The sequence below is a fragment of the Schistosoma haematobium genome, chromosome 1 (assembly GCF_000699445.3).
Source record: "Schistosoma haematobium chromosome 1, whole genome shotgun sequence".
NCBI classification, from domain to species: Eukaryota; Metazoa; Platyhelminthes; class Trematoda; order Strigeidida; family Schistosomatidae; genus Schistosoma; species Schistosoma haematobium.
In genome coordinates, this window is record NC_067196.1 from 138,304 (window position 1) to 164,519 (window position 26,216).

Below are 26,216 nucleotides of genomic sequence, written 5' to 3' on the forward strand. Positions count from 1 at the left end.
TTAGGACCTTACGGTATCCCAAACATACTTTCTAAAACGTGTGCTGACGTCCTGTGTTATCCGTTCACAACTATCTTTAACAAATCCTTCTCATCTAATCTCATACCGAATATGTGGAGAAAGATGAAGATAATTCCTGTATCCAAGAAAGCATCTGGTGATAAGAATGTAAAATTTAGACCCATTGCAATAACTTCACCCTTCCTCAAAAGAATGGGAAAATTATTATTACTTCCACTTCAGCCTACGATAAAAGAGCATATTGATCCATATCAGTTTGCTTACAGACGCAAAAGAAGCACTTTAGATGCCGTCGCTGTTCTGCATCACAACATAGTGTTCAACTTAGAAAAGGGTAAGAAGTATGTGCTTTTCTGGACTATAGTTCAGCTTTTGATTTTATACCAAGACAACGTCTAATTAACAAGTTAATCAGCGTCAACACTGACAGCTGAATAACCAACTGGCTATGTTCCTACCTCTATGGAAAGGATCAGTACACTGTGTTTGGAAGAAAGTGTTCAGAGTCTCTACTGTCTCATGAAGGTGTATTAAAAAGAGCTGTTCTTACACCTCTTCCTTCCTCTTTTTTTCTGCATGATCTGCTGTTTTGAACAGAAAACACTTTTGTGAAATGCGTGGATGGTCTCACTCTATGTATGTCTATCTCTTCCTCTTTACATCTCATAGAAATGAATGAGTACTTGTCTCGTATTGATTGTTGGTGTGCTGGTAATAGTCTTATACTTAATCCGTCTGAATATCAAGCTGTTGATTTTAACACGAGACATGAACGGCATCTAAACACCTTTTAGAGGTCACATAATGCCTTTGCCATTGGAGACTCGTTGATAAACACAGTGTTGAAGGTTAATTATCTTGTTGTTACCTTTTTTCTCTGATCTCTTGGTCTTCTCACGTTTTGTTGTTATCGAAGGAGGTTTTCCGTCTGACTTACTACATATACAGGCTGCATACTCTTAGGATTACTCGACTTTAACTCTTACAGTTTGTCAATTCTTGCATATTACCTATAATTCTTTACTATTCTCCATTATTCTTTTCTGGACTTTTGAGAAAAGACTTTTCTGTACTGCGGAGCGTGCTGGAGGCAGTTAGCAAGGTGTGTAGTGAATCTTTCAAAGTCATAATTAATAACGTTGTGGATAGACATCTAAAGTCATGCAAACTCCTGGCAGTTGTTATTTTATCAGATACTAACCATCTCCATCACACTTATCTTTCTCCTTGTATATATTCTGGTAGAACGAGACGTAATTACATTAAAATCCATGCCCTCAAGCAAAAGTATAAACGTTCTATCATACCTTACCTAGCAAATATACTCTGTGACGAATAGGTTGTTAGAGTTAACCTAGTCAATAACCTACATTCATAACCATGTCTCTAATTTGAAAAATTGTACAGTATTTCGGTTTTCTTTTTTTAAAAACCCTTTTCATTTTTTTTTAGTTTTTACTGTTTTTTTCTTGTTGCGTTAGTAACTTGTTGAAATACCCTGCGCTGAGTATTCTATATTGTACCAAAAATATAATATTGAATAAAACCATTAATAATAATAATAATAATAATAATAATAATAATAATAATAATAATAACATCACTCTGACTGAAGTTATCGATTACATATGTGAACAACTGCTAGAAAAGAAAATAGAGATACCTATCCCAGTAAGTAAAATGAAAGAACTATTGTTGAAATGTACTATGAATATCTACTTTAAGTTCAACAATGACATTTTCAGACAATTTGATAGGGTAGCAATGGGATCACCTCTAGGTCCGATCCTTGCTAATATTTTTCTGACCAAACTAGAAAATGGTCCTTGGTAAGCTTGATTATTATTGTCGATACATAGATAACACACTAATCATATGGGACGAAAGTATCAACAAACAGGCGATGCTAGACGCTTTCAATAATCTCCACCCAGCCATTCAATTCACCAGTGAGGAGGAGAAAAACAATAGTATAGCTTTTCTGGATGTCCTACTTTCTGGAAGGACAGACGGTCCCATTAAGAGAAATATATTTAGGGAGAGTACATGGACGGGCCAGTATATCCATTTCCAAAGCTTCACACCTCTTCAATATAAAATAAATTTGGTTAAATGTTTCAACCACAGAATCAAGTTATCATGTTCTGAAGACAGTGTGGATGACGAAATAGATATACTAAAGAACACATTACGAAATAATGGTTATCCTGATAAGTTCGTCAAAAAATACCTCGTACGTAGTACTAAAAACAGAAGACATTGCGACACAGTCAGTAGAAAGACGTTATATCTGAGACTTGACTTTAAAGGGGATATAGTGGATGATATTCTAATACGTCAGCTCAAAGGATCTGTTGAAAGGACGTTTCACGCCGCCAAGCTACACATAATTTTCTCAACTAAACCAGTACTCACACAACTAATCAAGGATAGGTTACCAAAGATGGGTTCCTTCATGTGTGTATACCAGTTCAACTGCTCTTGTGGAGCTAGTTACATAGGCCGTACTCAGAAGGCTTTATCCTTGCGTGTTCGTGAACATGTACGAGCTTGGTTGGGAAAAGGAGTTACTAAATCAATTAACAGCATTGTTCTTCCGCACTTGGTAGATAGTGAACATCATATCAAAATAGAAGAAGCTTTCTCTGTTTTATATCAAGTTCCAAAATATCTACTTCAAGGAGCCAGATCACGACTGCTTTGCATAGCCGAAGCCATCTGGATCAACTCAAGAAGACCTAATTTATGCATCCAGAAAATAGATATATCCAGCCTCTTTGTTTACCTTGGCCCACGACTGGATCATCGAATACCTAGACTGAATATTATAAACCTCTTACCCCCCTTCCTTTACTTCCTTTATTTTATTAATTCTCCTTATTATCATTAATTTTGATTATCTCTATCTTAATCTTCACATCCATCATTCCCAATTCGTTGATCGTAATTACCTTGATAACACCCTCTTTACTACATCATGTATTCACACAACAATCTTATAATTCTATAATACTATTCTTCACTTATTGTGACTGAACACTTTAGTCCAAATCATCTTTACCTTTATTGAATGACCTTTCTAATTTGCAAATAATACAATTTTGAAGTATATAGATATATCAGAAGGGGGTTTTGTGGAGATTATAGTAATTTGAATAGTTAAGATCATGAGCCAGTTGAAGCCAGACCACCATGGAAAACCCGGAAGCACTGGACGGCCGTTTCGTCCTATTGTGGGACTCCTCAGCAGTGCGCACCCATATATATCGTAACAGATGGAAACGTGTACTATTTTTAACACACAACATTATCAAATTGATTAATACCATGCCTTAATTTTGGCCTTTGTAAAATATCATAATTATGGACTTCTAACTGTGTAGAGCCTGATGATGAAATTATTGAAAGCAGTTGTTCACTTAAACATTCTTCATTTTTGAACAAATAAGTATTAAATGAATATGATGATAATAGTGAGTTCGAATATTAGTAAACAAGACAATATTATGTATTTGTGGAGATGGGCCCGACAAGCTTATTTTGTAAATAGTTTTCAATGTTATTTGTATTTACTTTGTCAACCTTCCACTGTATGTATATTTAACATTAAATGTCTGTAACTGTTGTTTTAGTAAATGACCTTGAACACACTTTCCGTTGTACTATTACATTGCGTGACATACCGCTGCTGGCTAACAAATACAATGCTTCTCGCACACTCCTCGTTCTATTTCCATTTGTGATTGAGCTATCCGAAGTCTAAATCAAATTCTATCTTCATTTATAGACTGTAACCGAAATATATCACATCCAACGTGGATTATATCATTAGAGAGTTCACCAACCTGTTCAGAATCAACAAACATTTATAATTGTGGATTTACTTCACTGGACCTAATCATAACACGCAACATCTGATCAATTTAAGTAACGTCCCCAATTTTTATTGTATTTGTGACAATTAATTATATATATTAATATTACTACTGATTTTTAATAACTTTGTTTATATTTTTTGTGTTCATATCTGTTTGGTCCACCACAATTATTTGGTGAGCCTTGAATTCATTGTAGATGTTTACTGTTTATATATATATATATATATATATATATATATATATATATATATATATATATATATATATATATATATATATATATATATATATATATATATATATATATATATTCATTTTTTATTACTTGGCACGCTAGTTCATTTATATTTGTTTTTGCCATCATGAACTCTCCTGGTAAACTCATTGATATAGATAGTCCATTAATCAACTCCTTGAACTCTTCACAATCAGAAGATAATGCCTTAACCTCGATCAACGCAATTTCAGACGTAAGACTACCAACGTTCGGCGTTAATAATCCAAGAATCTGGTTCGCACAAATCGAAGCTTTGTTCATGGCTAGAGGTATAAAATCTCAGGCAACAAAGTATGCTTATGTAGTTGGGGCACTCCCTATTGAGATTGCTGCTGAAGTCGGAGATTTAATCGATCACGTGCCAGAAGCTGAACCTTATGATAAAATAAAGACAGCCGTAATCCAACGCACCTCGGTTTCAGACGAGAGAAGACTGCAGCAATTGCTAACTTCTTGCGAATTGGGGGACAAGAGACCCTCGCAATTACTCCGACATATGAAACACTTAGCAGGGTCATATAAGGTAGACGATGCATTGCTTAAACAGATGTGGTTTCAACGTTTACCACAGAATGTCACCCAAATTCTCAGCATATCAGGAACTTCCGTCAATCTCGACGATCTAGCTGATATGGCTGACAAAATGATTGAGATTTATCCCGACAGCCAACGTTTGAATGTACTACAAACCTCTAGTGGAGACACGATTAGCCCATCTAACAGCATCCAACAACAAATAACACAGTTAACACAACAGCTAGCAGCACTGCAGGCGACTATTTCTACCATCCATTCTCGACCTGCCAGATCTAAGTCCAGAAGGAGATCAGTATCCAGACCTCGTCTTAGGTCACCCAAACGGATAGCAGATACTTGCTGGTATCATGCGACTTTCGGGGAGAAGGCACGCCGTTGCACTAAACCATGCAACTTTGAAATAAGCAACCCAAATGACCAGGGAAACGAGACGGCCAGACAGTGATGGCGGCGCCTGTTTCTGGCCACTACCCGAGCCGTCTATTTCACGTCAGGGATCGAATTTCGGGCTCAGATTTTTTGGTCGATACAGGAGCCGAAATCAGCATAGTCCCATTACACCTTTCTCAACGACGGCACTCGCAAAGTACTAAATTGTCTCTAGTCGCAGCTAATAACACAGTCATTAAAACTTATGGTGAACAATCACTTATCTTAGATCTTGGTCTCCGTAGACGTTTCACATGGGTTTTCATCGTAGCTGAAATCAAACAACCCATTCTCGGGGCCGACTTTCTTGGTGCTTACAGCCTATTGGTAGACATGGGAAAAAAGAAACTTATTGACAAGAACACAAGTTTGCAGGTCAGTGGCACTCCTACCTCGAATTACGAAATTCATGGCGTTCGAATGTTAAGACCTGACAACAAAATTTTCACTGATATCCTGTCGAAGTACGAAAGCATAACCAGAACCGATTACCAAAACGAATGCTCCACACATCATGTCCAACACAATATCTCTACTACAGGACCACCCATTCGTGCCAGGGCGCGAAGACTCCCACCAAACAAGTTGCAGTTGGCTAAGAGAGAATTCGAACACATGATGCAGCTTGGGATAATCAGACAATCTAACAGTCCTTGGGCCTCGCCGTTGCATATGGTTCCCAAGAAAGATCAAGACTGGCGCCCATGTGGAGATTATCGCCGACTAAATAACCAGACTATCCCAGACAGGTATCCAATCCCTCATTTACATGATTTTTCTTTAAATTAACATGGAAAACAGATTTTTTCAAAGTTGGATCTAGTCCGAGCATACCATCAAATACCGATGGCACCTGAAGATATCGAAAAAACAGCTGTAATTACACCTTTCGGTTTGTTTGAATTCTTGAGGATGCCTTTCGGACTAAAAAACGCCGCTCAAACCTTTCAGAGATTTATGGATGAAGTAACTAGAGGTTTGGAATTTGTATTTGTCTATATCGACGACGTTTTAATCGCTAGTTCTTCCACTGAAGAACATGTCCAGCATTTACACACGCTTTTTGAACGTTTCAAAAGTTATGGTGTTGTAATCAACCCTTCGAAGTGCATATTTGGAGCCTCATCTCTGGAATTCCTAGGACACCATATTGATTCCCAAGGAATTAAACCGCTTGAAGAAAAAGTCAAAGCCATCTCCAGCTACCCAGAACCAACCTCAGTAAAATCACTACGTCGTTTTCTGGGAACATGCAATTTTTACCGTTGATTTCTACCAAATTGTGCCGATGTACTACAGCCATTGACAGATTTACTGAAAAACGATAAATCAGGTACCAAGTAAGAAAAAAACCAAATATTTAAGTTACCTTCTGATGCTAAAGTAGCATTCGAAAAAGCTAAATCCATGATCGCTAATGCTACCATGCTTCAACATCTAAATACTGACCCCACAACACTGTTGATCCTATGCACAGATGCTTCACAAAAAGCCGTCGGGGCAGTATTACAACAGCGAGTAAACAACACGATTACCCCAATCGCCTTTTTCTCCAAGAGATTATCGCCAACACAAGGACGTTATAGCACTTTTGGACGTGAACTCTTAGCTATGTATTTAGCAGCAAAACATTTCAACTTTTTGTTACAGGGTTGCGATTTCATCATTATGACGGATCATAAACCCCTTTGCCATTCTTTTGGCACATCGTATGACAAACACTCTCCACGAGAAGCAAGACAATTGGATTACATTTCTCAATTTACAACAGACATCCAATATGTCAGAGGACATACCAATGTCGTTGCAGACGCTTTGTTACGAAAGGATGTAAATACCCTGGTACGTAAGCAAGACATCGATCTGGAAACAATCGCAAAATTACAAGTAGACGACGCAGATATAAAAAGCTGCAAAGTGAAGTCTAACTTGAACCTTAAACCAGTACCTATACCTTTCTCAAATACATCTATCATTTGTGACGTTTCAACGGGTAACAATCGCCCTTTCGTCCCTCTAGCCTGTCGTCGACAGGTATTTCGCCAACTGCATGACCTTTCTCATCCAGGAATCAGAGCCACAACCAGATTGATTACTGAGCGTTTTGTGTGGCCAAACATCAATTCATATGTAAAACGATGGACGCGAAGCTGCCCATAATGTCAACGCAGCAAGATTCAGAAGCACACGATCAGTCCCGTTGGCAAGTATCCCCTGCCAGAAAAACGTTTTCAACATATTCATCTAGACATAGTTGGTCCACTACCACCATCCAATGCCTTCACCCACATTCTCACTGCAGTGGACAGATTCACAAGATGGGCTATAGCCTGCCCTATAAAAGACACTTCCGCAGAAACGATAGCTGGCGTATTCCTTGAGCGTTGGATAGCAAATTACGGAGTACCTTCTATCGTCACTACAGACCGTGGTCCCCAGTTTCAGTCTATCTTATTTCAGGAATTCACAAGACTTCTGGGCGTGAACCACATCAAAACAACAGCTTACCACCCAGCAGCTAATGGCATGGTTGAAAGATTTCATCGCCAACTAAAAAGCTCGCTGATGGCACAAGATGATACAACCAAATGGAGTGACGCATTACCACTTGTACCATAAAGGAAGACATTGGATGTACAGCCGCCGAGTTAGTCTATGGTACAACTCTAACGTTACCTGGTCAACTAGTCAACTATGAACCTACAACGCCAGGAGAGGCTACTCACTTCGCAAGTCGCCTGTTACAAACGATGCAGAATATTAAAGCAATATCCCCTCGTGAACACAACAATCGAGTCCAACTTGATAAAAACCTTGAAACGTGCAAATTTGTCTTTGTCCGAGTAGATAAGGTTAAAAAACCATTGAAACAACCATATAAAAGTCCATATAAAGTAATTAAACGCACACAAAAATACTTCATCATCAACAGAGATGGCAACAAGCAGACTATTTCTATAGACAGAATAAAACCTGCTTTCTGTGAAGCTACTCAAGTCAAGGAAGACAACGCTGTTGATAATCAACCCCTCTCACCAGCGACTGAAAAACCAGTGGAGGATAAAAAACAATACAAAGCCTCCTTGTTTAACACGCTCCGGTAGACCTATAAACAAACCCAAGCGTTATGTCCATTTCGTCGATTAAAGAAAAAAAAAGCAAAGCACACACCTATCTATGTCACACTACAATGTTATGTATTCACTTCATACTTACATACCTACACAGATACACACACATATATACACATGCATAGATACATGTTTAAAGGGAATATATCCATTTAACTGTTGTTTCCAGGTATGTTTTAAATGTTCTTTCTGAATTTATCAACTTCTGATTGGTTAAAATGTTGATTTTTATATTTTTAGTTTTTAGTTTCTAATTTGATAAAATTGTCTGATTGGATAATAATAAATAAATGTAGTCATAGATATGGTGTTTTATATAAACAGAGGAAAATATATACTCGAAAGTAGCGGATTTACGCCTGTTACTCCTTGTGGAGAAGCATAAGCTGTCAATCAGCATTCTTTATCCAAATCCATTCGCCGTTTAGTTTCACCAGTTAGGGCTTTAAGGTTAGTTAAAATGAACTGGAAAAGACTATAAACGACGAGTAATAAATAGATCACAATTGATAAATTAAGTCACAACCTCATTTCACTCGTGGAAGAATGAATGTAGAGGTTCATTTCCGTTTTCACGCTTCAATGGAGCTTGAAGAAAAGTCTGTGTTTCAAAATAGATGAATTGTGTTTTATGTTCATCACAAAGTGACATTTGTACAGAACACATTTATCTACACTTTCATTCATCGCACAGTCATTCGTATAACTAGTCCTTTCAAATTAAGAAAGCGTTAACATTATGCTGCTATTGCTTTGCCGATCCGCGCCTTCACATCTGCATCAGATCCACCCTGTTCATCAATGATACTGCCCAATATGTAAAGGTTTGTACATCTTCCGAATCTTCTCCGTCAATTGTGATGGGATTGGTGCATGCTGTGTTGTATAGGAGAACCTTGTTCCTCCCTTTGTGTATATTGAGACCTATTGCTGCTGAGGTTGCTGCTACACTGGTCGTCTTCTCCTGCATTTGTTGTTACGTTTGGGACAGAAGAGCCAGATCATCCGCGAAGTCTAGATCGTCCAATTGCATCATAGATGTCCATTGTATTCCGTGCTTCCCTTCAGATGTTGACGTCTTCATGATCCAGTCGATCACCAAGAGAAAGAGAAAGGGTGAGAGTAAGCAACCCTGCCTAACACCGATCTTTATTTCGAACGACTTTGTCAACTGTCCTCCATGCACTATTTTGCAGTTTAATCCATCATATGAATTCTGTATAATATTGACTATCTTCTGAGCCACGCCGTAGTGTCGAAGAAGCTTCCATAGTGTTGTTCTATCCACGCTATCAAATGCCTTTTCGTAGTCAATGAAGTTCATGTAGAGCGATGAATTCCATTCAATTGATTGTTCCACAATGATCTGTAGAGTTGCGATTTGGTCTGTATATGATCTATCCTTACAGAATCCTGCCTGTTGGTCACGAAGTTGGGCGTCTACGGAGTCCTTCATTCTGTTTGACAATACCCTGTTGAAGACTTTTCCCGGTATTGAGAGAAGAGTGATGCCCCTGTAGTTATCACAGTTGCTGAGATCGCCTTTCTTCGGTATTTTGATCAGGATTCCTTCTATTCAGTCTCCTGGTACTTGTTCCTCATTCCACATCTAATTGAAGGGAATGTGGAGTATCGTTGCAGTTGCCGCTATTTCTGCTTTTAGTGCCTCTGCTGGAATGTTGTCTGGTCCTGCTGCTTTGCCGCACTTGATTTGTCTGATGGCCATGCTTATCTCTTCAACTGTTGGTGATAAAGAAGCATCATTTTCTGAAAATAATAATTACAGAATTCATGCCAGTAGTTCACAGAAGTGATCAGTGTTAAGACTATGCTTGTCTTTGATTTGAATACCGTTTCTGTAGGCGTTTTACTTTATTACGATATTAGGCTGTTATATGTAATTCGTGAGGTTAACTAAACTTGTACGTTTTGAGCCAGACTACAAACACCAAACATCGTCTAACTCAATCAAAAATCTCTTCAATAACATCAACTCGAAACATGCATATTAAGTTGTTCAGACCAACGTAGCTGGCAGGCTATTTACCAATTCACCTTAGAGTGTTCATTCACGGAGGAATTTATCTGATTACTGTGGCGAAACTAACACAAATTTCAACACCAGATGATATTTCAAAATGTATTCGATCTCTCGTCAAATCTGATCGCCCTCACCCAACAACCGTATCCAACTTCAATCAACATTCAACACAAACATCCATCTGGTAAACAGTCGAGTACGTCTATCCGGAATATCGTGTTACGATGAGTTTCTCTGCCACAGTCGTTGAAACAAAACGATACACAGAATGTGATGTCTAGTTTTTCATGGAAATGATGATTGTTCATAGTTTCACATTCAATAAACATGAGAAGTATCAACTAGTCGAGTCTAAACTTTTCTAGATTATTATTATTATTATTATTATTATTATTATTATTATTATTATTATTATTATTATTATTATTATTATTGAGTTCCATCGATATACAAAATACGGTAGTGAAGACTAGAGAATTCTGTATGATTATGATCAGTAATTAAAAATTAGATGGTAAATGTTCACAGAGTTTATTCACAGCTGATGCCAAATCTACTCAAAATTGATAGAGAACTTTATTCATTTTTCTGTTGTGTGTTTGTCGGTGACTGTCAGTCATATGAATGAATCATTAGAGTGACACATTCCTTATTTCACTACACAATAGAAAACATCAGATAAACTGATTATTTAGATAAAATATGATGACAGACAACCAAAATTATGATCAATAACATTTCTACAAACAACAAATGTGGTCAACAGACAGAAATCTGCATACGACGCTCTCAGATAATGTACAGTATTATTTTCACTAGTGTTAACTTTAAGAAAAATATTTTTTTATGCCAAAACGCAAAGTAGATAAGAAGAACTAAAATAGATGGGCTGATTATATGGAATATTCAAACACATAATTGTGATTGAATTGACAAGGTACAGCACACAGTGTGAACGGTTTCACGATTACGAGAGTAGCACGTGTTGTGTTCACGTCAAACAAATACAGTTCATCGACAATAATATTTTCCTCATGGATAATTTTATCTTCTGCATCCATTCAAATACACTTTTGTGTTGTTAATCACATAATGGTCCCCAGTAAATTAGGGATTTGAAAGATGAGTGTCCACCTAACTAAAGTGGAGAAAACGAAATACAAACAAGTGAAACAACAAACATTCAGTGATATACATTATGGAACTGAAATCACGCATAAATATTTCTCTCTGATTATCACTAATTAGCTATGTCAATTGACATAGGTTTGGAGAAATTCTCCAGGAATAATTATCGGCTTATATTCAGCTCATTATCAGTTTTGCATTTAGTGCATATTGGTTTTCCTCTTCAGGGAAGTGAAGGGATTTAATTAATCTGCATACTCAGAACACACAAAACTGCCATGACCACGTGAGCCCATTCCACTACATTTCCCATGAGCTCCACTTCAATAAGTTTGAATGTATTTGGCAATTTTGTAAACTGCTCTATTTTATCACAGACTACAACTACAGCACTGCTTCTTTTTAGATTTCAGCAGAAATTAAGCAAAGTAATCTTGTCAATAGTTTGATGTGATCTAATCTACGTCCACACAGATCTGTTAATTTCTTATGACTTTCTGTTTGTACCCAGTTATCTACATGTCAATACAGAAAAGTCTGGTATTCTGTCACAGTGATCTAACAAAACATTCTTACAGTCGTCATTATTATGTTGGTCAGACAGAATGAAAAGGACTACGTTTAGAAATTATATTTTCTTATTGAACTATGATGAAATCGTCTAACAGAATTTTTATTGAAATAAAATTAAAGTGTAAAAGTGTAAATGGTGAATTACGATCTAAATAGTTTGTGTTATTTTGATTTGAATCAATCAAATAGAAGCAATACACCATTGACAGTCTATTTAGAGGTTTTTGCAGGCAACAAACTGCTTTTTCGTAAACACATGAGCACATATTTTGAATGACACTTTAGCCAATCGTGTATTACAAAGTATTGTTAATCACATTCAAGAGCAGTTTCATCAACAGGCGTCAGGAATATCAAACAACGGTGGATAAACTCCAGCTCAGGTTCCCAATAGATAGAACAATATTGAATAACGATCAGTTATTCCACCACCATGATTGGTCAATCCTGGACATATTATCTTATGAAATTTGACCTTCATGGTAACTTTGAATCATCGAATCAGAATAAAACAACCAAACACTCAATAAATCTATATATACCAGACAATTTTTAGTGAAATTTCATTAACTGCTTTGAACAAGATGATGAGGTGAGTGTTAGCTGAACACGCGAGGTAAATGACTGTATCGTACAAATTGAAATTTGATTCCATGAGATAACTTTATTTTATTCACTTGAACCATTTCAGATTCAATTCTCCATATGATCTGTTCATACGAATTTCTATAATCTTGAACGCATTTTGCGAGTTCTGTAACTGTGCAGAAATCTGCAAACACCCGGATTGGAAGAACTTTACAAAACTTATTTTTACGAATGCTTCATATCGATATGTAAGTGATCAATTAGATTCTAATAGACATATACAGTCTCATCATTATCATTACTCACAAACCATTAATCTCAATCAGCCTCATCCATTTATGATTGACAGTCTTAATGACCCCGTGTGGAGTCACGTGAGTTGATTACATTTTTTAGTGGAGGTACTCTCTATTTATTTACACCTTTTAGTATATTAAACCAGAATTCCCGTTGAAATATTACGAAAGTCAAGTTATTAAATTTGATATTTTGTCTGATGGTAAGTTCATAATTTTCTGTGAATCAAAATTGTTATTGAGTTTTTTTTATCACAAATTAATCTCCTGAATCAAAGTTAATTCAATTTCTTCAGTGAATCAGTTGCATACTGCTTATGACATGCCGAACGTCTTCGGATACCTATTCTTCTTCAAACTGTCTATGATGTGACACCTTAAAGCTGATTAAATACAGTTCATGCAATTCATTTAAATATCTAGTTTAAATCGTTTTAATCTTCAGTTTATTTCGAAATCATTTATCCACTCAATGTGAAATTATCAATCAAATTGCATGTTTTCATTAACAAAAATATAGGTGTTTTATCAATGCTGAAAAACGACGAGGTAATTGGAGAAATTTCATATTTTATACCAAAAGGATTGTTATCCCATTATTTGAATGAGAGTGAGTTTCTTGAACTATTCAGTTGTAGTTTGTTTTATTTACCGTTCTCACATTCATTTTGCATATATGAAATATCATCGACCCGACATTTCTCAATAAAGTAAGTGAATCAAACTAAATAAATGTACAGTGATAAGCGATGTTCTGAGTTAAGCCAGCTTGTACTCTTGAAGTCGACAATCTAGAAAATCTTATTTGATGCCCTAAAACACTTTTCTAGCACTTACTTGATTCCTAAAAGTTTAATGTTTCTGAGTCACTGTCTATCGACTATCGTGTATTCAACTGTATCTCAATAATCATATATGATTATGATCTTCGAATCCAAACACTTTCTGAAACAGCGGACTACTGAACGAACGTGAACAGTCGGCTAGTGCAAGATTCTTTACTCAAACTAGAACACTTAGAATATCAAGTTTACATCCGTATATCTCGGTCAGCTATACGAATTGATGATTAACAAAATCTAGCGTCCAATAGATGTCAAATGACAATTACTCAGTCGAAAACGTTTGAGAAAAATTTACGGAAGTGTAACATTCTTCTCACTTAACGAGGGATTGAAACGTTCATCAAATCGTTGAAGTGAAAATAATCCTTGAACCTTCCTCATAAGCGATGATCGGGCATTTCACCACACCATTTCATATAAATGTCGGAATGAAGTTGATAACTTGTATGCAGAGGTAGTCCATGTTAAAACGTACATTTATTAAAACAGATGGATTTTCACTTTACACATATTTCATTATCTATTTTTATTTTCAATAATTCAGAGGGATTAATCGCTGTCAAATTGTCTCTTGAAGGAAAAGATAAAGGTAAACATTATTCATGACAAGTGAAATTTGCACACTTACTTCTTTACTCTTTTTGATCACACACTGTTTGTGCGATTCACTTCGCAGAAAATGGACATGTAAAATTTTGTTACTTTTCTAGAAAATGAGGGTTGAACTATATGTGAAATCCATTCACCGTTTGATTGGGACTTGATGCACATTGCCTGTTTGAAAACCTGTTATATGTTTGTCACAAAACCATTCCTGTGCACATCATATTCATCTACACTTCCATTCAACGCATAGTCATTCCTATATATCTATATATCCTTCCACATTGAGAAGTCGTAGAGATTACACATTAAAATCTATTCGTCTCTCATCTACAACAAACAAACACTGCGGTCAGAGTTAGTTGATTGATTTAAATATCTATATTTCAGGTAATCAATGAGATTCTCAAGCTGCATTTGTGAATGAACGCTCCACAACTTATTTCATACGTACTTGGAGTCGATTGTTTCAAGGAAAATGATTGAAAATATTGCGTACGTGCGAATATCTTTGCAGTATTAGACCTTCAATGAATACGTAGTAATACAATAGTAATACAGATTCAGAAATTAGGCATTTAATATTAGTTTGGAAGGATGCATGCTCGTTTCATTCACATGAAGTTGACTTCAAAGTTTAGAATGCGAATCCAACTGAAGAAAGCATTTGACACAACTCAGTAATTATCCACTAAATTTGATCACTTTGTGAGTGTGCATGTACTTTGTTACACCTATCTTTCAAATTCTAAATATCGTTTGTCTTTCGATTGTAGAGGTTACAGCCAAGACAACTAATCTGATATATCCGAGTGGGAAGATATCTACCTATTATGAGAACGTAAGTTACAAAATTGATTGTACATATAACTTTGTTTCAAGTCCTTGTGATCATTCTACTATTTCATAGCTATGAATACTTCCATAAGTATAAAGCTACACCGAACACAATAGAAAAAGATTAAAATTTTGTGATGTGCCAACAAACTATTTGATTATGTAATTATTCCTTTATTGACACAACTCAATTTAGCACTTGTTAAAAAGTGAACACATGGAAGTGAAGTGATATCAGTTGCAACAATGTGTTCATGCAAAATAGTACCAACCAGTGTATGTCAGATTAGTGTATGTAATGTGTCGCATTCTGTCAGACTGTATTTCATCTACAAATGGTGGGCTTTTCGGAACATTCATTGATGTATAATCTGAGCACAGCTTCCTTGAAGCTGTTCACAATCACAATTCATTACAACTGACGTAGATTTTCATTTCACAGTGTGTTAACATATTTAATGATAGACTGATAAGTCATCGAACTTGGCTGAAGTTGACAACTAGCGTGATTAAGAATACCTATGTACACCAGATGGAACACACTTTCAAAAAAAATGAGAATGTCAGTATACGTAATGTAAGTGTGGTTAAGATAATTTGAACAAAGACCCAATTGTTTAATGATCAATTTTTTTTATATAAGAGGTTGTATGCTGGCAAATCCACGTTCCATTTTTATTTCAGATTCTTTTGGAACTTAGCGAAAATAAGTCAGTGCTAGGAATCCGAGGGATCTTTCAATGTGAAACAGGTAAGAAACTTAGCAAAGAATGATGTTGACAGTTTAATGTACGGTGACGCATATAATCAATCATCTGTTTGCTGCGGCTCATATAACTGGCAATCTGTGGTCAAGTACCTAGAGTGTATGACTGTTTTTATCGCAAATGTGTGGATGGGTAATTAGAGACGTTTTATACTTGTGAAGATCAATCAACGAGGCAGACATATATGAACGACGAAATTAGGCAGATAAAATATCGACTTTTTTTGAGCGATTACTCACTGTTCGACCGCCACACTTGCCGTTCTCATTCATACAGTGTTTCATGATCTCATGTGAGAAAATGCATCAAATATTTGATCAAGTGATATTGTTGGTCGGTTGAAGTGCATTACTGAGTCAGTAAAAGATGATGTCATTTCTATATTGCTCGTTTGAATTTTCCCATCTGTCTCTTATTGATTCATGCGCTTTCTGTGATGATTGCTTCAATATTGTCTTTGGTCACAAGCATTGTAGGCAAAGATGAATGATGGTTAGCAGTGGACTCGATTGACTACATAAATATCGAACGGAAGATTAAGTTAACAGAGCAGGAATAAAATAAATTTTCACGCTTCGTACGAGCCAGTGGGTGTTTGGACTGAATGGTTAAGTGAATATCCGTATGGCGTTTGAATTGAATGGTCCCGGGCTCTATTCCAAGAGTAAACATCAACGTCGAGATGTAGGAATATACAGCTGAGATTTTTTAAATAAGAAAGAACGCTAGTCATCATTCGTTTTTCATTTGATGCTCCCATGTTGTTAATTTGTAAGCTGAAACGTGAAAAAATGTTTAAAGGGTTGAACTTGAATTTCGCAGTTGTTGCTCGAAAAAGAAATCTAAATGTTATGTTTTTTCTCTTCATTTTGCCACACAAGGTAAGACAAAACATGAGATAGCTGTTAGTGGAGTATGAAGTCATCGGCAGTATGTTCAACCTTATTTGTCATCACTTACTATTTTCACACTTGAATCCATCCTTTTTATTTCAACACGCTGAAAATTTCATTTGTAACTGCAGTCAGCTACTAAACGATATCCAAGCATCCGTCTCAAATGACGTTTCACTCACTATTAGTAGCTGTATTTTGATTCATTTTTAAATATTAACAATGATAAATAAATTCGCAAAACAATAGATGAGATTATATTAATCTCGAAAAAGATTAAGTGACAGTTATTTGATTGTGGATTGACCAGGCAGCTTCTGTTCTTCTATTTGGTACATGTGACATCGAACTTTTCTGGGGCATTGAAATCACAAGAATACTCCATGTAATTGCGATTAACATCAAAACGGTTGCCTACTTTCCAAAATCTCTGCTTTGTCATACATATTCGATAAAATGAAGATGAAAAAATGTGACGCCTCCCAAATACAATTCATCATTGACAATCTCAGAATCAATGATGTATTTCACAGTGCGAAATGGATTTTTTTCTCACGAATATGAATACTAAGTAAATTAAAACAGATCTCAGTTCACCAAATGTAAGGCTGCCGTAATAAAATTTCCACCACTGTGAGTCATTCCATTATCCAATGATCAAATTGCCGTCAATATTCATTGAATAAGATATCATCTTTATCATCGATGAATTTTCGTTGATCCAACTAGTCTGTTGCATAAACTGACAATGCACAAACTAGAATTCTGCCACAATTCTTTGATATGTTTTATCATAGTAGAACAACTAAAATCTTTTCAGGAAAAATGACAATGATGATTTGAAAAAAATGTATATCTTCATTTATTATTCGAGTGACTTACCATAAAAGGAATGAATATTCTGTCAAAGGACAGCACTGCTTTCATGAAAAGAAACTCTGCGTTGTTGAAACATGATATGCAGTAGGTTTTTCTGAATCCAGTAATAGCAGTGTGTGTACATCTCTGAATGTATACAGTCACTGAAATCTGTCAAGTTTGCCAGTCGGAATACATTGTTCCGTTGTACTATTTAAACTTGGATTAATTTTAATTTGGTTATTTATTCTCTGAAGAAGTGACTTACACTAAGTCACGAAACGTCAGAAAATCTAATTTTCTACTCATTGGTATATTACAAATATATTATTTTTATTTACAATATCCAACCGAATGCTCAATTTATTCGAAAGTTCAAACTTGACGTTCAAACTTGATTCATTCAATCCAAACATTCCGTTGTGAAACATTTTTGAAATTGAATGTATACTGATTATTGCATTATGCATTGTGATAACAACTCTCCAGTGAATGAAATAGTCACTTAACACTGAAATCACTATCATGTCATTGAGTTATAGTTGCATGTATTGTGATTCTCTTTAGTTCTGTTTAAGAATTCGAATTATATAATCACCTTATTACTTTTACAGCAATTTGTCCATTACACAATTCAAGTGAAGCATGTCTGAATGCAACAACATCGAATATAACATGTATTTGGTGTGAGAAATGGAACACATGCATTGACAGTCATCATCAAGATCATCATTTTTTTAAAGTGAATGGTTGCCATTTTAAGGTATGTGCTTAATTAACTGATTGTCAAATAGGTAGTAGTTGTTCTGAATGATTGTTAAATGCACATTTTGTTACTGTTTGTTGAATTGCATTTTATCACCCTTATTGACAGTAATGCGTATTGAATTAATCAAAAACTACTTCATGTTTTGTAATGAATGCTACTGTTTTGTTTAATCAAAAAAGCCCGGATGTTAATGATTTCAATACATCGACACCCATCAATCACGAATAAACAACATTGGGGATCCCTGAGGTTCAGGTTGGAGGAAACGTCAAGGAAACTACCAATGGAAATGATCAGTACTCGGTAAATATTTGATAGTTAGTAATATATGCTACTGCTTTGTTTTTCTATAGAATGCGACCACTGAAATAACTCAAGAAAGTAGACAGTACAAATCACTTTGGTACCTGTATATTGTTATTCCTTCAGTCGTCTTCTTCTTTGCTGTTTGCATCATTTGCGTTATTTGGAGATGGTTGCATAAAGGAAGGAGAAGTAGTGAATGATTCTCAACAAAGTCTCATAACTAGATTCAAATATTCTGACCACGTTTTCCTCTTTTTCGTATTTCAATTAACAGTTTTGGATTTATTTATCCATTTTAATGGTTTGAACTTTTCTTCACGGAACAATGTACATTTTGTGATTGCTTATCTAATAACTGATGTATTCTTGTTAATAAAATACCGGACACGGTTTTTAATATTAGTGTTATTGTTTTCATTCATTAAAAACTGACTTGTTTTACTAGAGTTTGACAACATTTTATTCTTGAATTGGCAGTATTGTGTTCACGTGATTTTGTGATTAGATAAATCATCAATGAGCCCGTTGAGAATTTTCATCATTATGACGTTGGACTTCTGAAAAACATCATTTGAAATAACGACGGTCATCAATGCATGTTGATCTGTCGGAACATCACATCAATACATAATTGGGCACGTTCACCCATCGTTACTTCACTATTCATTGTTCAGCAAATGCTGAGTGATGAACTATGGTTAACTAGGTGATATATAGACTGATTGTGATTTTTTCCAAGTTTTCACTGTTGATGGATGCAGTATACGGTCAATAGTTTCATTCAAAGCATACTCCTCTAAAAAATATAAAGTGGATTTTTCTTTCTCAGCCTCACTATAGATTCTGATACTTTAATTAAAGTTGTTAGTTGCGTGTGTCAAGTGCTATCGATTGACAAGAAACATACATTTGCACAATGAATTCCAGGCTTTCGGAGCACACAAATTCCAAGGTTGTCACTGAAGATGTTTTCATTCAGCTTCATTGTTAATTATACGGCGAGCGCTGTCTGTTAATTTGCAGATGTTGAGGTTTGCCAAAATGATTTCAGTTTTTACGGTTAATCTTAAATATAGTTTGACTAGAGACTCACTGCCGCTTTAGATTATCTGCTTGAGATGACATGTCGTAAATCGAAGTTGGGGTTCACTTTGCGTACTTCGTTTCGAAAGTTTGGGACATTTTGTTGACCGTCATGGTTTTAAACTCGATACACAGTGACCAGCTCCAGTTAAAAATTAATCATCTCCTTAATCGTTAACAGATTTACACTCGGCTACGTTTTCGTCAACATTGTTACCGATTTGTTCCCAATTTTCAACACTGTTTCGAATGTTAATGGTGGCTTCAAAGTACAAAATCAGCTTTCTCTTGATTAGTTAACGCAATAGAGCACCGAAAAAACAGATATCCGCTAAATCATGAGTAGTGACTGTTAGAACATCCCAAAGCTTTACAGCAGTAATCACGTGCATAGTTAGATTAACCTAAATAAATACGTGAGTGTTCACTTCAAAAACCAAATTCATTCAATCATCTACAAATCAGTAGGGCGACAACTTAATTTAGAGTCGCTTCAGCTCTTCAATAATGTGAACACGTGTTAATAAATTAGCTTGACATTTAAAATGTTCCCTTCGTCTCCTGATTTATTTTGTAAATACAATGTGACGTAAAGAAAAAATCAATGTTCAAAAAGTCTCCATTTCATGTCTAGGTATTTCGGTGTGACTACTGAATTCACAAGCTTTTGAAAACAAACTAGCTCGATAGCAGATGTTTGAGTCGTGAACCATAAACCCCGACTTCGGATATCACTGAGTGAGGTGCACTAATTTGTCACCGAGCAATGATGACATTTTGTTCTAACGAATATTGCACATCTCAATTTCTTTACGAGATGGACTTTATGCGTGAGCCTTAATACACAAGACAATTTTCAAACTCAAACGAATCGACGAGTGTTGACGAAACATAAAAAGCAATTTGGTGGCGAACGCTTATTTTTGCTTGAAATTTTTTGATCAACTAACAGTGGGTCGAAAAATGGTGGCAATGAGAAAGATGGAAGACAAAAGAAGTGTTATGAAAAACTTCGGTTCATAAATCTATTTTAAATACCGAGCAAGCGAATGTAAAATTTTATGCCAAGTGTATTGCATCGATGGTGCGTAAACTCAATAAAAGTGTTAAAATCATGGCTTTTTGAAAGCCAATCAAACTAGTTTATCATTCTCACAAAAGATGGTTCATCATGATAGGATATAATAAACACAGAACAAGCGATCATGACACTATTGGTAACACAAACAGACATAAAATGCCAGCTCAAGATCATGACCAGAAGAATTTCACTTCGCACCAGTGTTCATAAAGGCACAGCACTGTTTAATAAATTCATCATAACTACATGTTAATACATTCTGAACTGGACTCGAGCACAAAGTGAAATGTGTTACTCAAAATGACTGAAGTTTTCAAGTCAAATGATGTCTACTTTAAAACAGTTTGTTCCAGGATATCTCAAACAATCACCAATTCACAAGTGCATTGTTGCACAGCTAACATCGATAACCACATTGAAGTCATTGGATAAAAATGAAGAGAATGTTCATTTTGACGAAATCATTTTCTTGAACTGTACATTCGTATTTATACTGGCTATGATACGTGTGTCACATTTCTGACCAGTTGTTCATTCAACTACATTAACGTTATAACTCGTATTCCTTTGTTTCTTCGTCAATGATATCATTACTTATTGTACACGAGAGAAGAATTGGTTAAGTTAATATCTGTCAAACAGAATAATAGTAAACTTGTTTGTAATATTGTGACTAGTAGATGTTTGTGTTTTTGATGTTTAGTCACTCAATGTAAGCCATTTCTTATTGGTTAATAAATAAATAAATGGCATTACTAAACACAGATCTAGTTTATAGGAAGAAACAAAACCTAATACATAAAGCAACCACGCTCGGTTGAGTAAGGATTAATTTCATGTCTTTTACCTTACCTTCATGATTACTACTTTTAAATAGTAATGAGTTGTAATAGAGATGGCAGATTTCAGTCCATTACCTCGACAATCATGTCAAAAGTGATTGATTAGCGAATGTGCACTTTCTCACTATAATAAACTGATTTGTAAGTATCCCACTCGAAACAATTAAATCATTCACAGTTTTCATAATTAGTGTGCTATCTTACAACAGAAAAAGACCAACATCACAGCTCAAATATTTGCTCACTCTGAATACAAAACTTAGGCGAATGATACAACGTAAAATGTATCGAAACGATGTAGTTCAAATTGAATCTTGTCCAACAGAAATTTCATTTGAGTGATACATTTTCTTTCAGTTGCATGCAGAGTAAGGGTCTGTTGGCGTAAATCTCATAGAACATGACATTCTGAAAAACACGAACACAATCGAGGTATGAAATTGCAATTAGCGTTCTAACACTAATTGATCATCAAATAGTAGGCATAGTCATATCTGTATTAGTGGCCCTATATCTGAATCCAGTAAGATCCTATGCTGTTTGTCGTCGGAATATACATGCCAACAATCTTCGCGTACTTTGATCAACTTAATTCATTTTGAACAATAGTGGAATAAAATGAGCCGAAAACGGGGATGTGTTTTGAACGTGTATGTTTCACACACTCATTGATCCAGAAAGGCACTCAGAGAAATAAACTGTGGAAAACCAAACGAAGTGATTCTCAGTGAAGAAGGCGTGGTAAGCTGCTCTATTTCGCTACGCGAAACTCGTTCTCTGTGGTTGTATCGAAAATATGTGAAGGAAACGTGATGAATAGGGAAGTAGTTATCACACGTTCGATTATGTAAAATTAGTCAAGGTTGATAAGCAAATAAATGGCGAGGGGAAGATGTGGCTTTTGATGAATGAGTCAGTTGGTCCGTCCAGAAGCTTGAATAACCTTTGTTTGCTTGACATAGTCATTTCAGTATGTTTTGCGTCACGAGGTTAAAAGTTGTTATTGGGAAGCATTGAATGTAGGTTTATATTTCTTAATATCAACTGTCATCTTGATTTGTGTGCAGGGAATATTCAGGAAAACGACACTTCTCATGAAATTCAGACTTTTGTCAAAGTCCTATTAGGAAAGCATCACGGAAACGCAGAAGACCAGATATTCTACAGGTAGACCCAAAGAGGAGAACATACGTTTCCGAAGGAAGATATCAATGATGATATCTCAGCACTTACCTTTATAAAGTAACTAACCATATTTTTTTTGAAGGGGGAAGGTGTTATGAACGGGGAATTAAGAAGCACAGACAATTACGAAAGCTATTTTCTTGGGACGTTATTGCATTTCATTCAAACCCTGTAAAACACTTATATTTATTTTCGTCCCTATCTTATTCTACATAACACGAGCTTTCGTTCTATGTATCATTCACTAGCATACTCTTTTTTGTTCCGAAAATATTGTGATTTAAACATGATATTTTGCACTGTATTTTCTACCCTAATTCCCTGTTTCCGGCGTAACTGTATTTTTCCAAATTATTGTACGTCGTAGTCAAGATATTTACTTATTTATTCATGTACATTTTTGTACTAATCCGAATTCAGAGAATCCAGAGCTAAGTGTTCCAACTGTCTTGTCTTCTCTCACTTGCGTGCTTGCCAACCAATCAGGATTTAGAATAGTTCTCTCTACCCCATCTCGAACTCACTCGTGATAGACTCAAGGTTAAGCCGCTCACTCTATCGCGTCAAGGTCATAGTTTAGTCTAGACAGATCAAGGTGAAGTCATAACAAGTATCACGGGGTAAGAGCGATTCAAGGTCATAACAGAAGGTCTTCAACAGAGTGTTGCTGAACCGGATGAAAGATGCAGTAGACGCCCAACTTCGAGATCAACAAGCTGGATCCCGTGAGGATCGGTCGTGCACAGACCAAATTGCAACACTACGGATCATCGTCGAATAATCAGTTGAGTGGAACTCATCACTATGCATCAACTTCATTGATTATGAAAAAACATTCGACAGTGTAGATAGGAGGACATTATGGAAAATTCTTCGACACTACGGAGTTTCTGAGAAGATTGTCAACATTATCCGGAACTCATACGACGGACTACAATGCAAGGTCGTGCATGGAGGACAGCTGACAGATGCATTCCAAATAAGGACCGGAGTCAGACAAGGCTGTTTACTCTCTCCCTTCCTCTTTCTTCTGGTGGTCGACTGGATTATGAAGACCTCGACATCTGAAGGAAAACACGGAATTCAATGGACAGCTCGAAATCAATTAGACGATTTGGACTTCATAGATGACCTAGCCCTCCTATCGCATACACACGAACAGATGCAGATGAAGACAGCTAGTGTAGCAGCAGTCTCTGCATCAGTAGGCCTCAGTATACACAAAGGGAAAACCAAAGTCCTCAAATTCAAAGCGGAAAACAACAATCCAATCACTCTCGATGGCGAAACTCTGGAAAATGTAGAGTCCTTCACATACCTAGGAAGCATCATCGATGAACATGGAGGTTCAGATGCAGACGTAAAGGCAAGGATTGGCAAAGCAAGGACAGCATTCCTACAGTTAAAAAACATATGGAACTCAAAACAACTTTCAACCAATATCAAAGTGAGAATCTTCAATACCAACGTCAAATCAGTTCTACTGTATGGAGCTGAAACTTGGAGAACTACAACAACCACCATCAAGAAGGTACAAGTATTCATAAATAGCTGTCTACGCAAGATACTCAACATCCGTTGGCCGGATACCATAAGCAATAGCCTTCTGTGGGAGAGAACAAACCAACTTCAAGCTGAAAAAGAAATTAGGAAAAGACGATGGAAATGGATAGGACATACATTACGCAAATCATCAAACTTCATCACGAGGCAAGCGCTAACTTGGAATCCTGAAGGGAAGCGAAAAAGAGCAAGGCCTAAGAACACATTATGTCGGATAATAGAAGCAGATATGAAAACGATGAATTACAACTGGACGGAGCTAGAAAGGATTGCCCGGGACAGGGTTGGATGGAGAATGCTGGTGAGCGGCCTATGCTCCTTCACGAGGAGTAACAGGCGTAAGTAAGTAAGTTGTGACGGCCCGTGATCTGACTCTATTTCAGATTGTATGGAAGATGGCTGGGAAGCCAACTCCATTTTAGTCAAGAGTTACTCCATATTTATAGGCAGACAGAATAAAGCTACAGACATGTGATTAATGCGATAAGAAGGGCACACACATATACGCTCATATGAAAACAGTCAGGGCTAATAAGCGAATAATTAACAAGGTCAAAATATGACTCAAGTAAAATGAATTAAATAGGATGTCCACAAGTTAGAATAAGGTAGATGGGCTTGCCATAATAACTGACACTACATAGCCCCCTCGTAGAAAATAGCACATTTAAAAAATGTCTGTTTTCGAAAATAACACTGAAGTGATATGAAGTTAACGTTAGCAACAATTAGCGAAAAAAAATTGTACAACACTCGATAAAGTACAGTAGTGTCACATGAGCGGTGAGTGTATTATATGAAAATGTCATATTTATGTAAAAGAATACATGAATATAGAAAAGGCGCGGACAAAAATGGGAACGTTAACATGCGAATATGAGCAATTTAATGAGCGTACAAAAATTAACATCTAATAATGCTGTGACTGTCTGAACGATAAAATAACAAGTTCGTATGAGCGATTAAAAATACCGTGAAAACAGTAATAAATTGTTTGTGGGTACGACTGCGAAATAAATCGTGAAAATAAGTATAATATGACAGAAATTGGTCTGTGGTGCTGACAGAATAGTGAAATATGTTAAATATATGTTCTGTTGAGCCGCAGTAGAATAGATAGCATGGACTAGCGATGAGTGAATTTGAATTTAAATGCGTAGTTCCCCATTCGTAGGATGATAATAGGCAAGTCGTGAAATGATAACTGCATTGACGGGTGATATTCGTTGCTGTACTGCAATTGATAATGATCATAAAATATGAAGTCAGTGAATGTTGTCGTCTGCGTTATGACAGATGCATTGAGTTATCGTTAAATATGTATTAGTAGAATGACCAGAGGAACAGAATAGTGACTGAGTAGACGAAGTACGTAGAGTCTTATTCCTTTTTGGTCATGAAGCCTAGAGTGGTTTGTGTGGTTTGAGGGAGATGCGCTCGATCTCGTTTGTTACAAAACCGTACCAAGGCATGACAAAAATACCAATACATATGATTAGCGATGGCGACATATGAGACTGACTTGGATGTAAGGAACAAGAGTGTATCTTTGAGAGACTAGCTCTAAACTCTATGTTCTGATATACCGTGCGATGGGTATAGAATAGTAGTTGCAGTACTCGAATAATGTTTTTGGTTGATAAATGATGCGGCATGCAGTTATGCATGTGAAAGAATAGATAAGA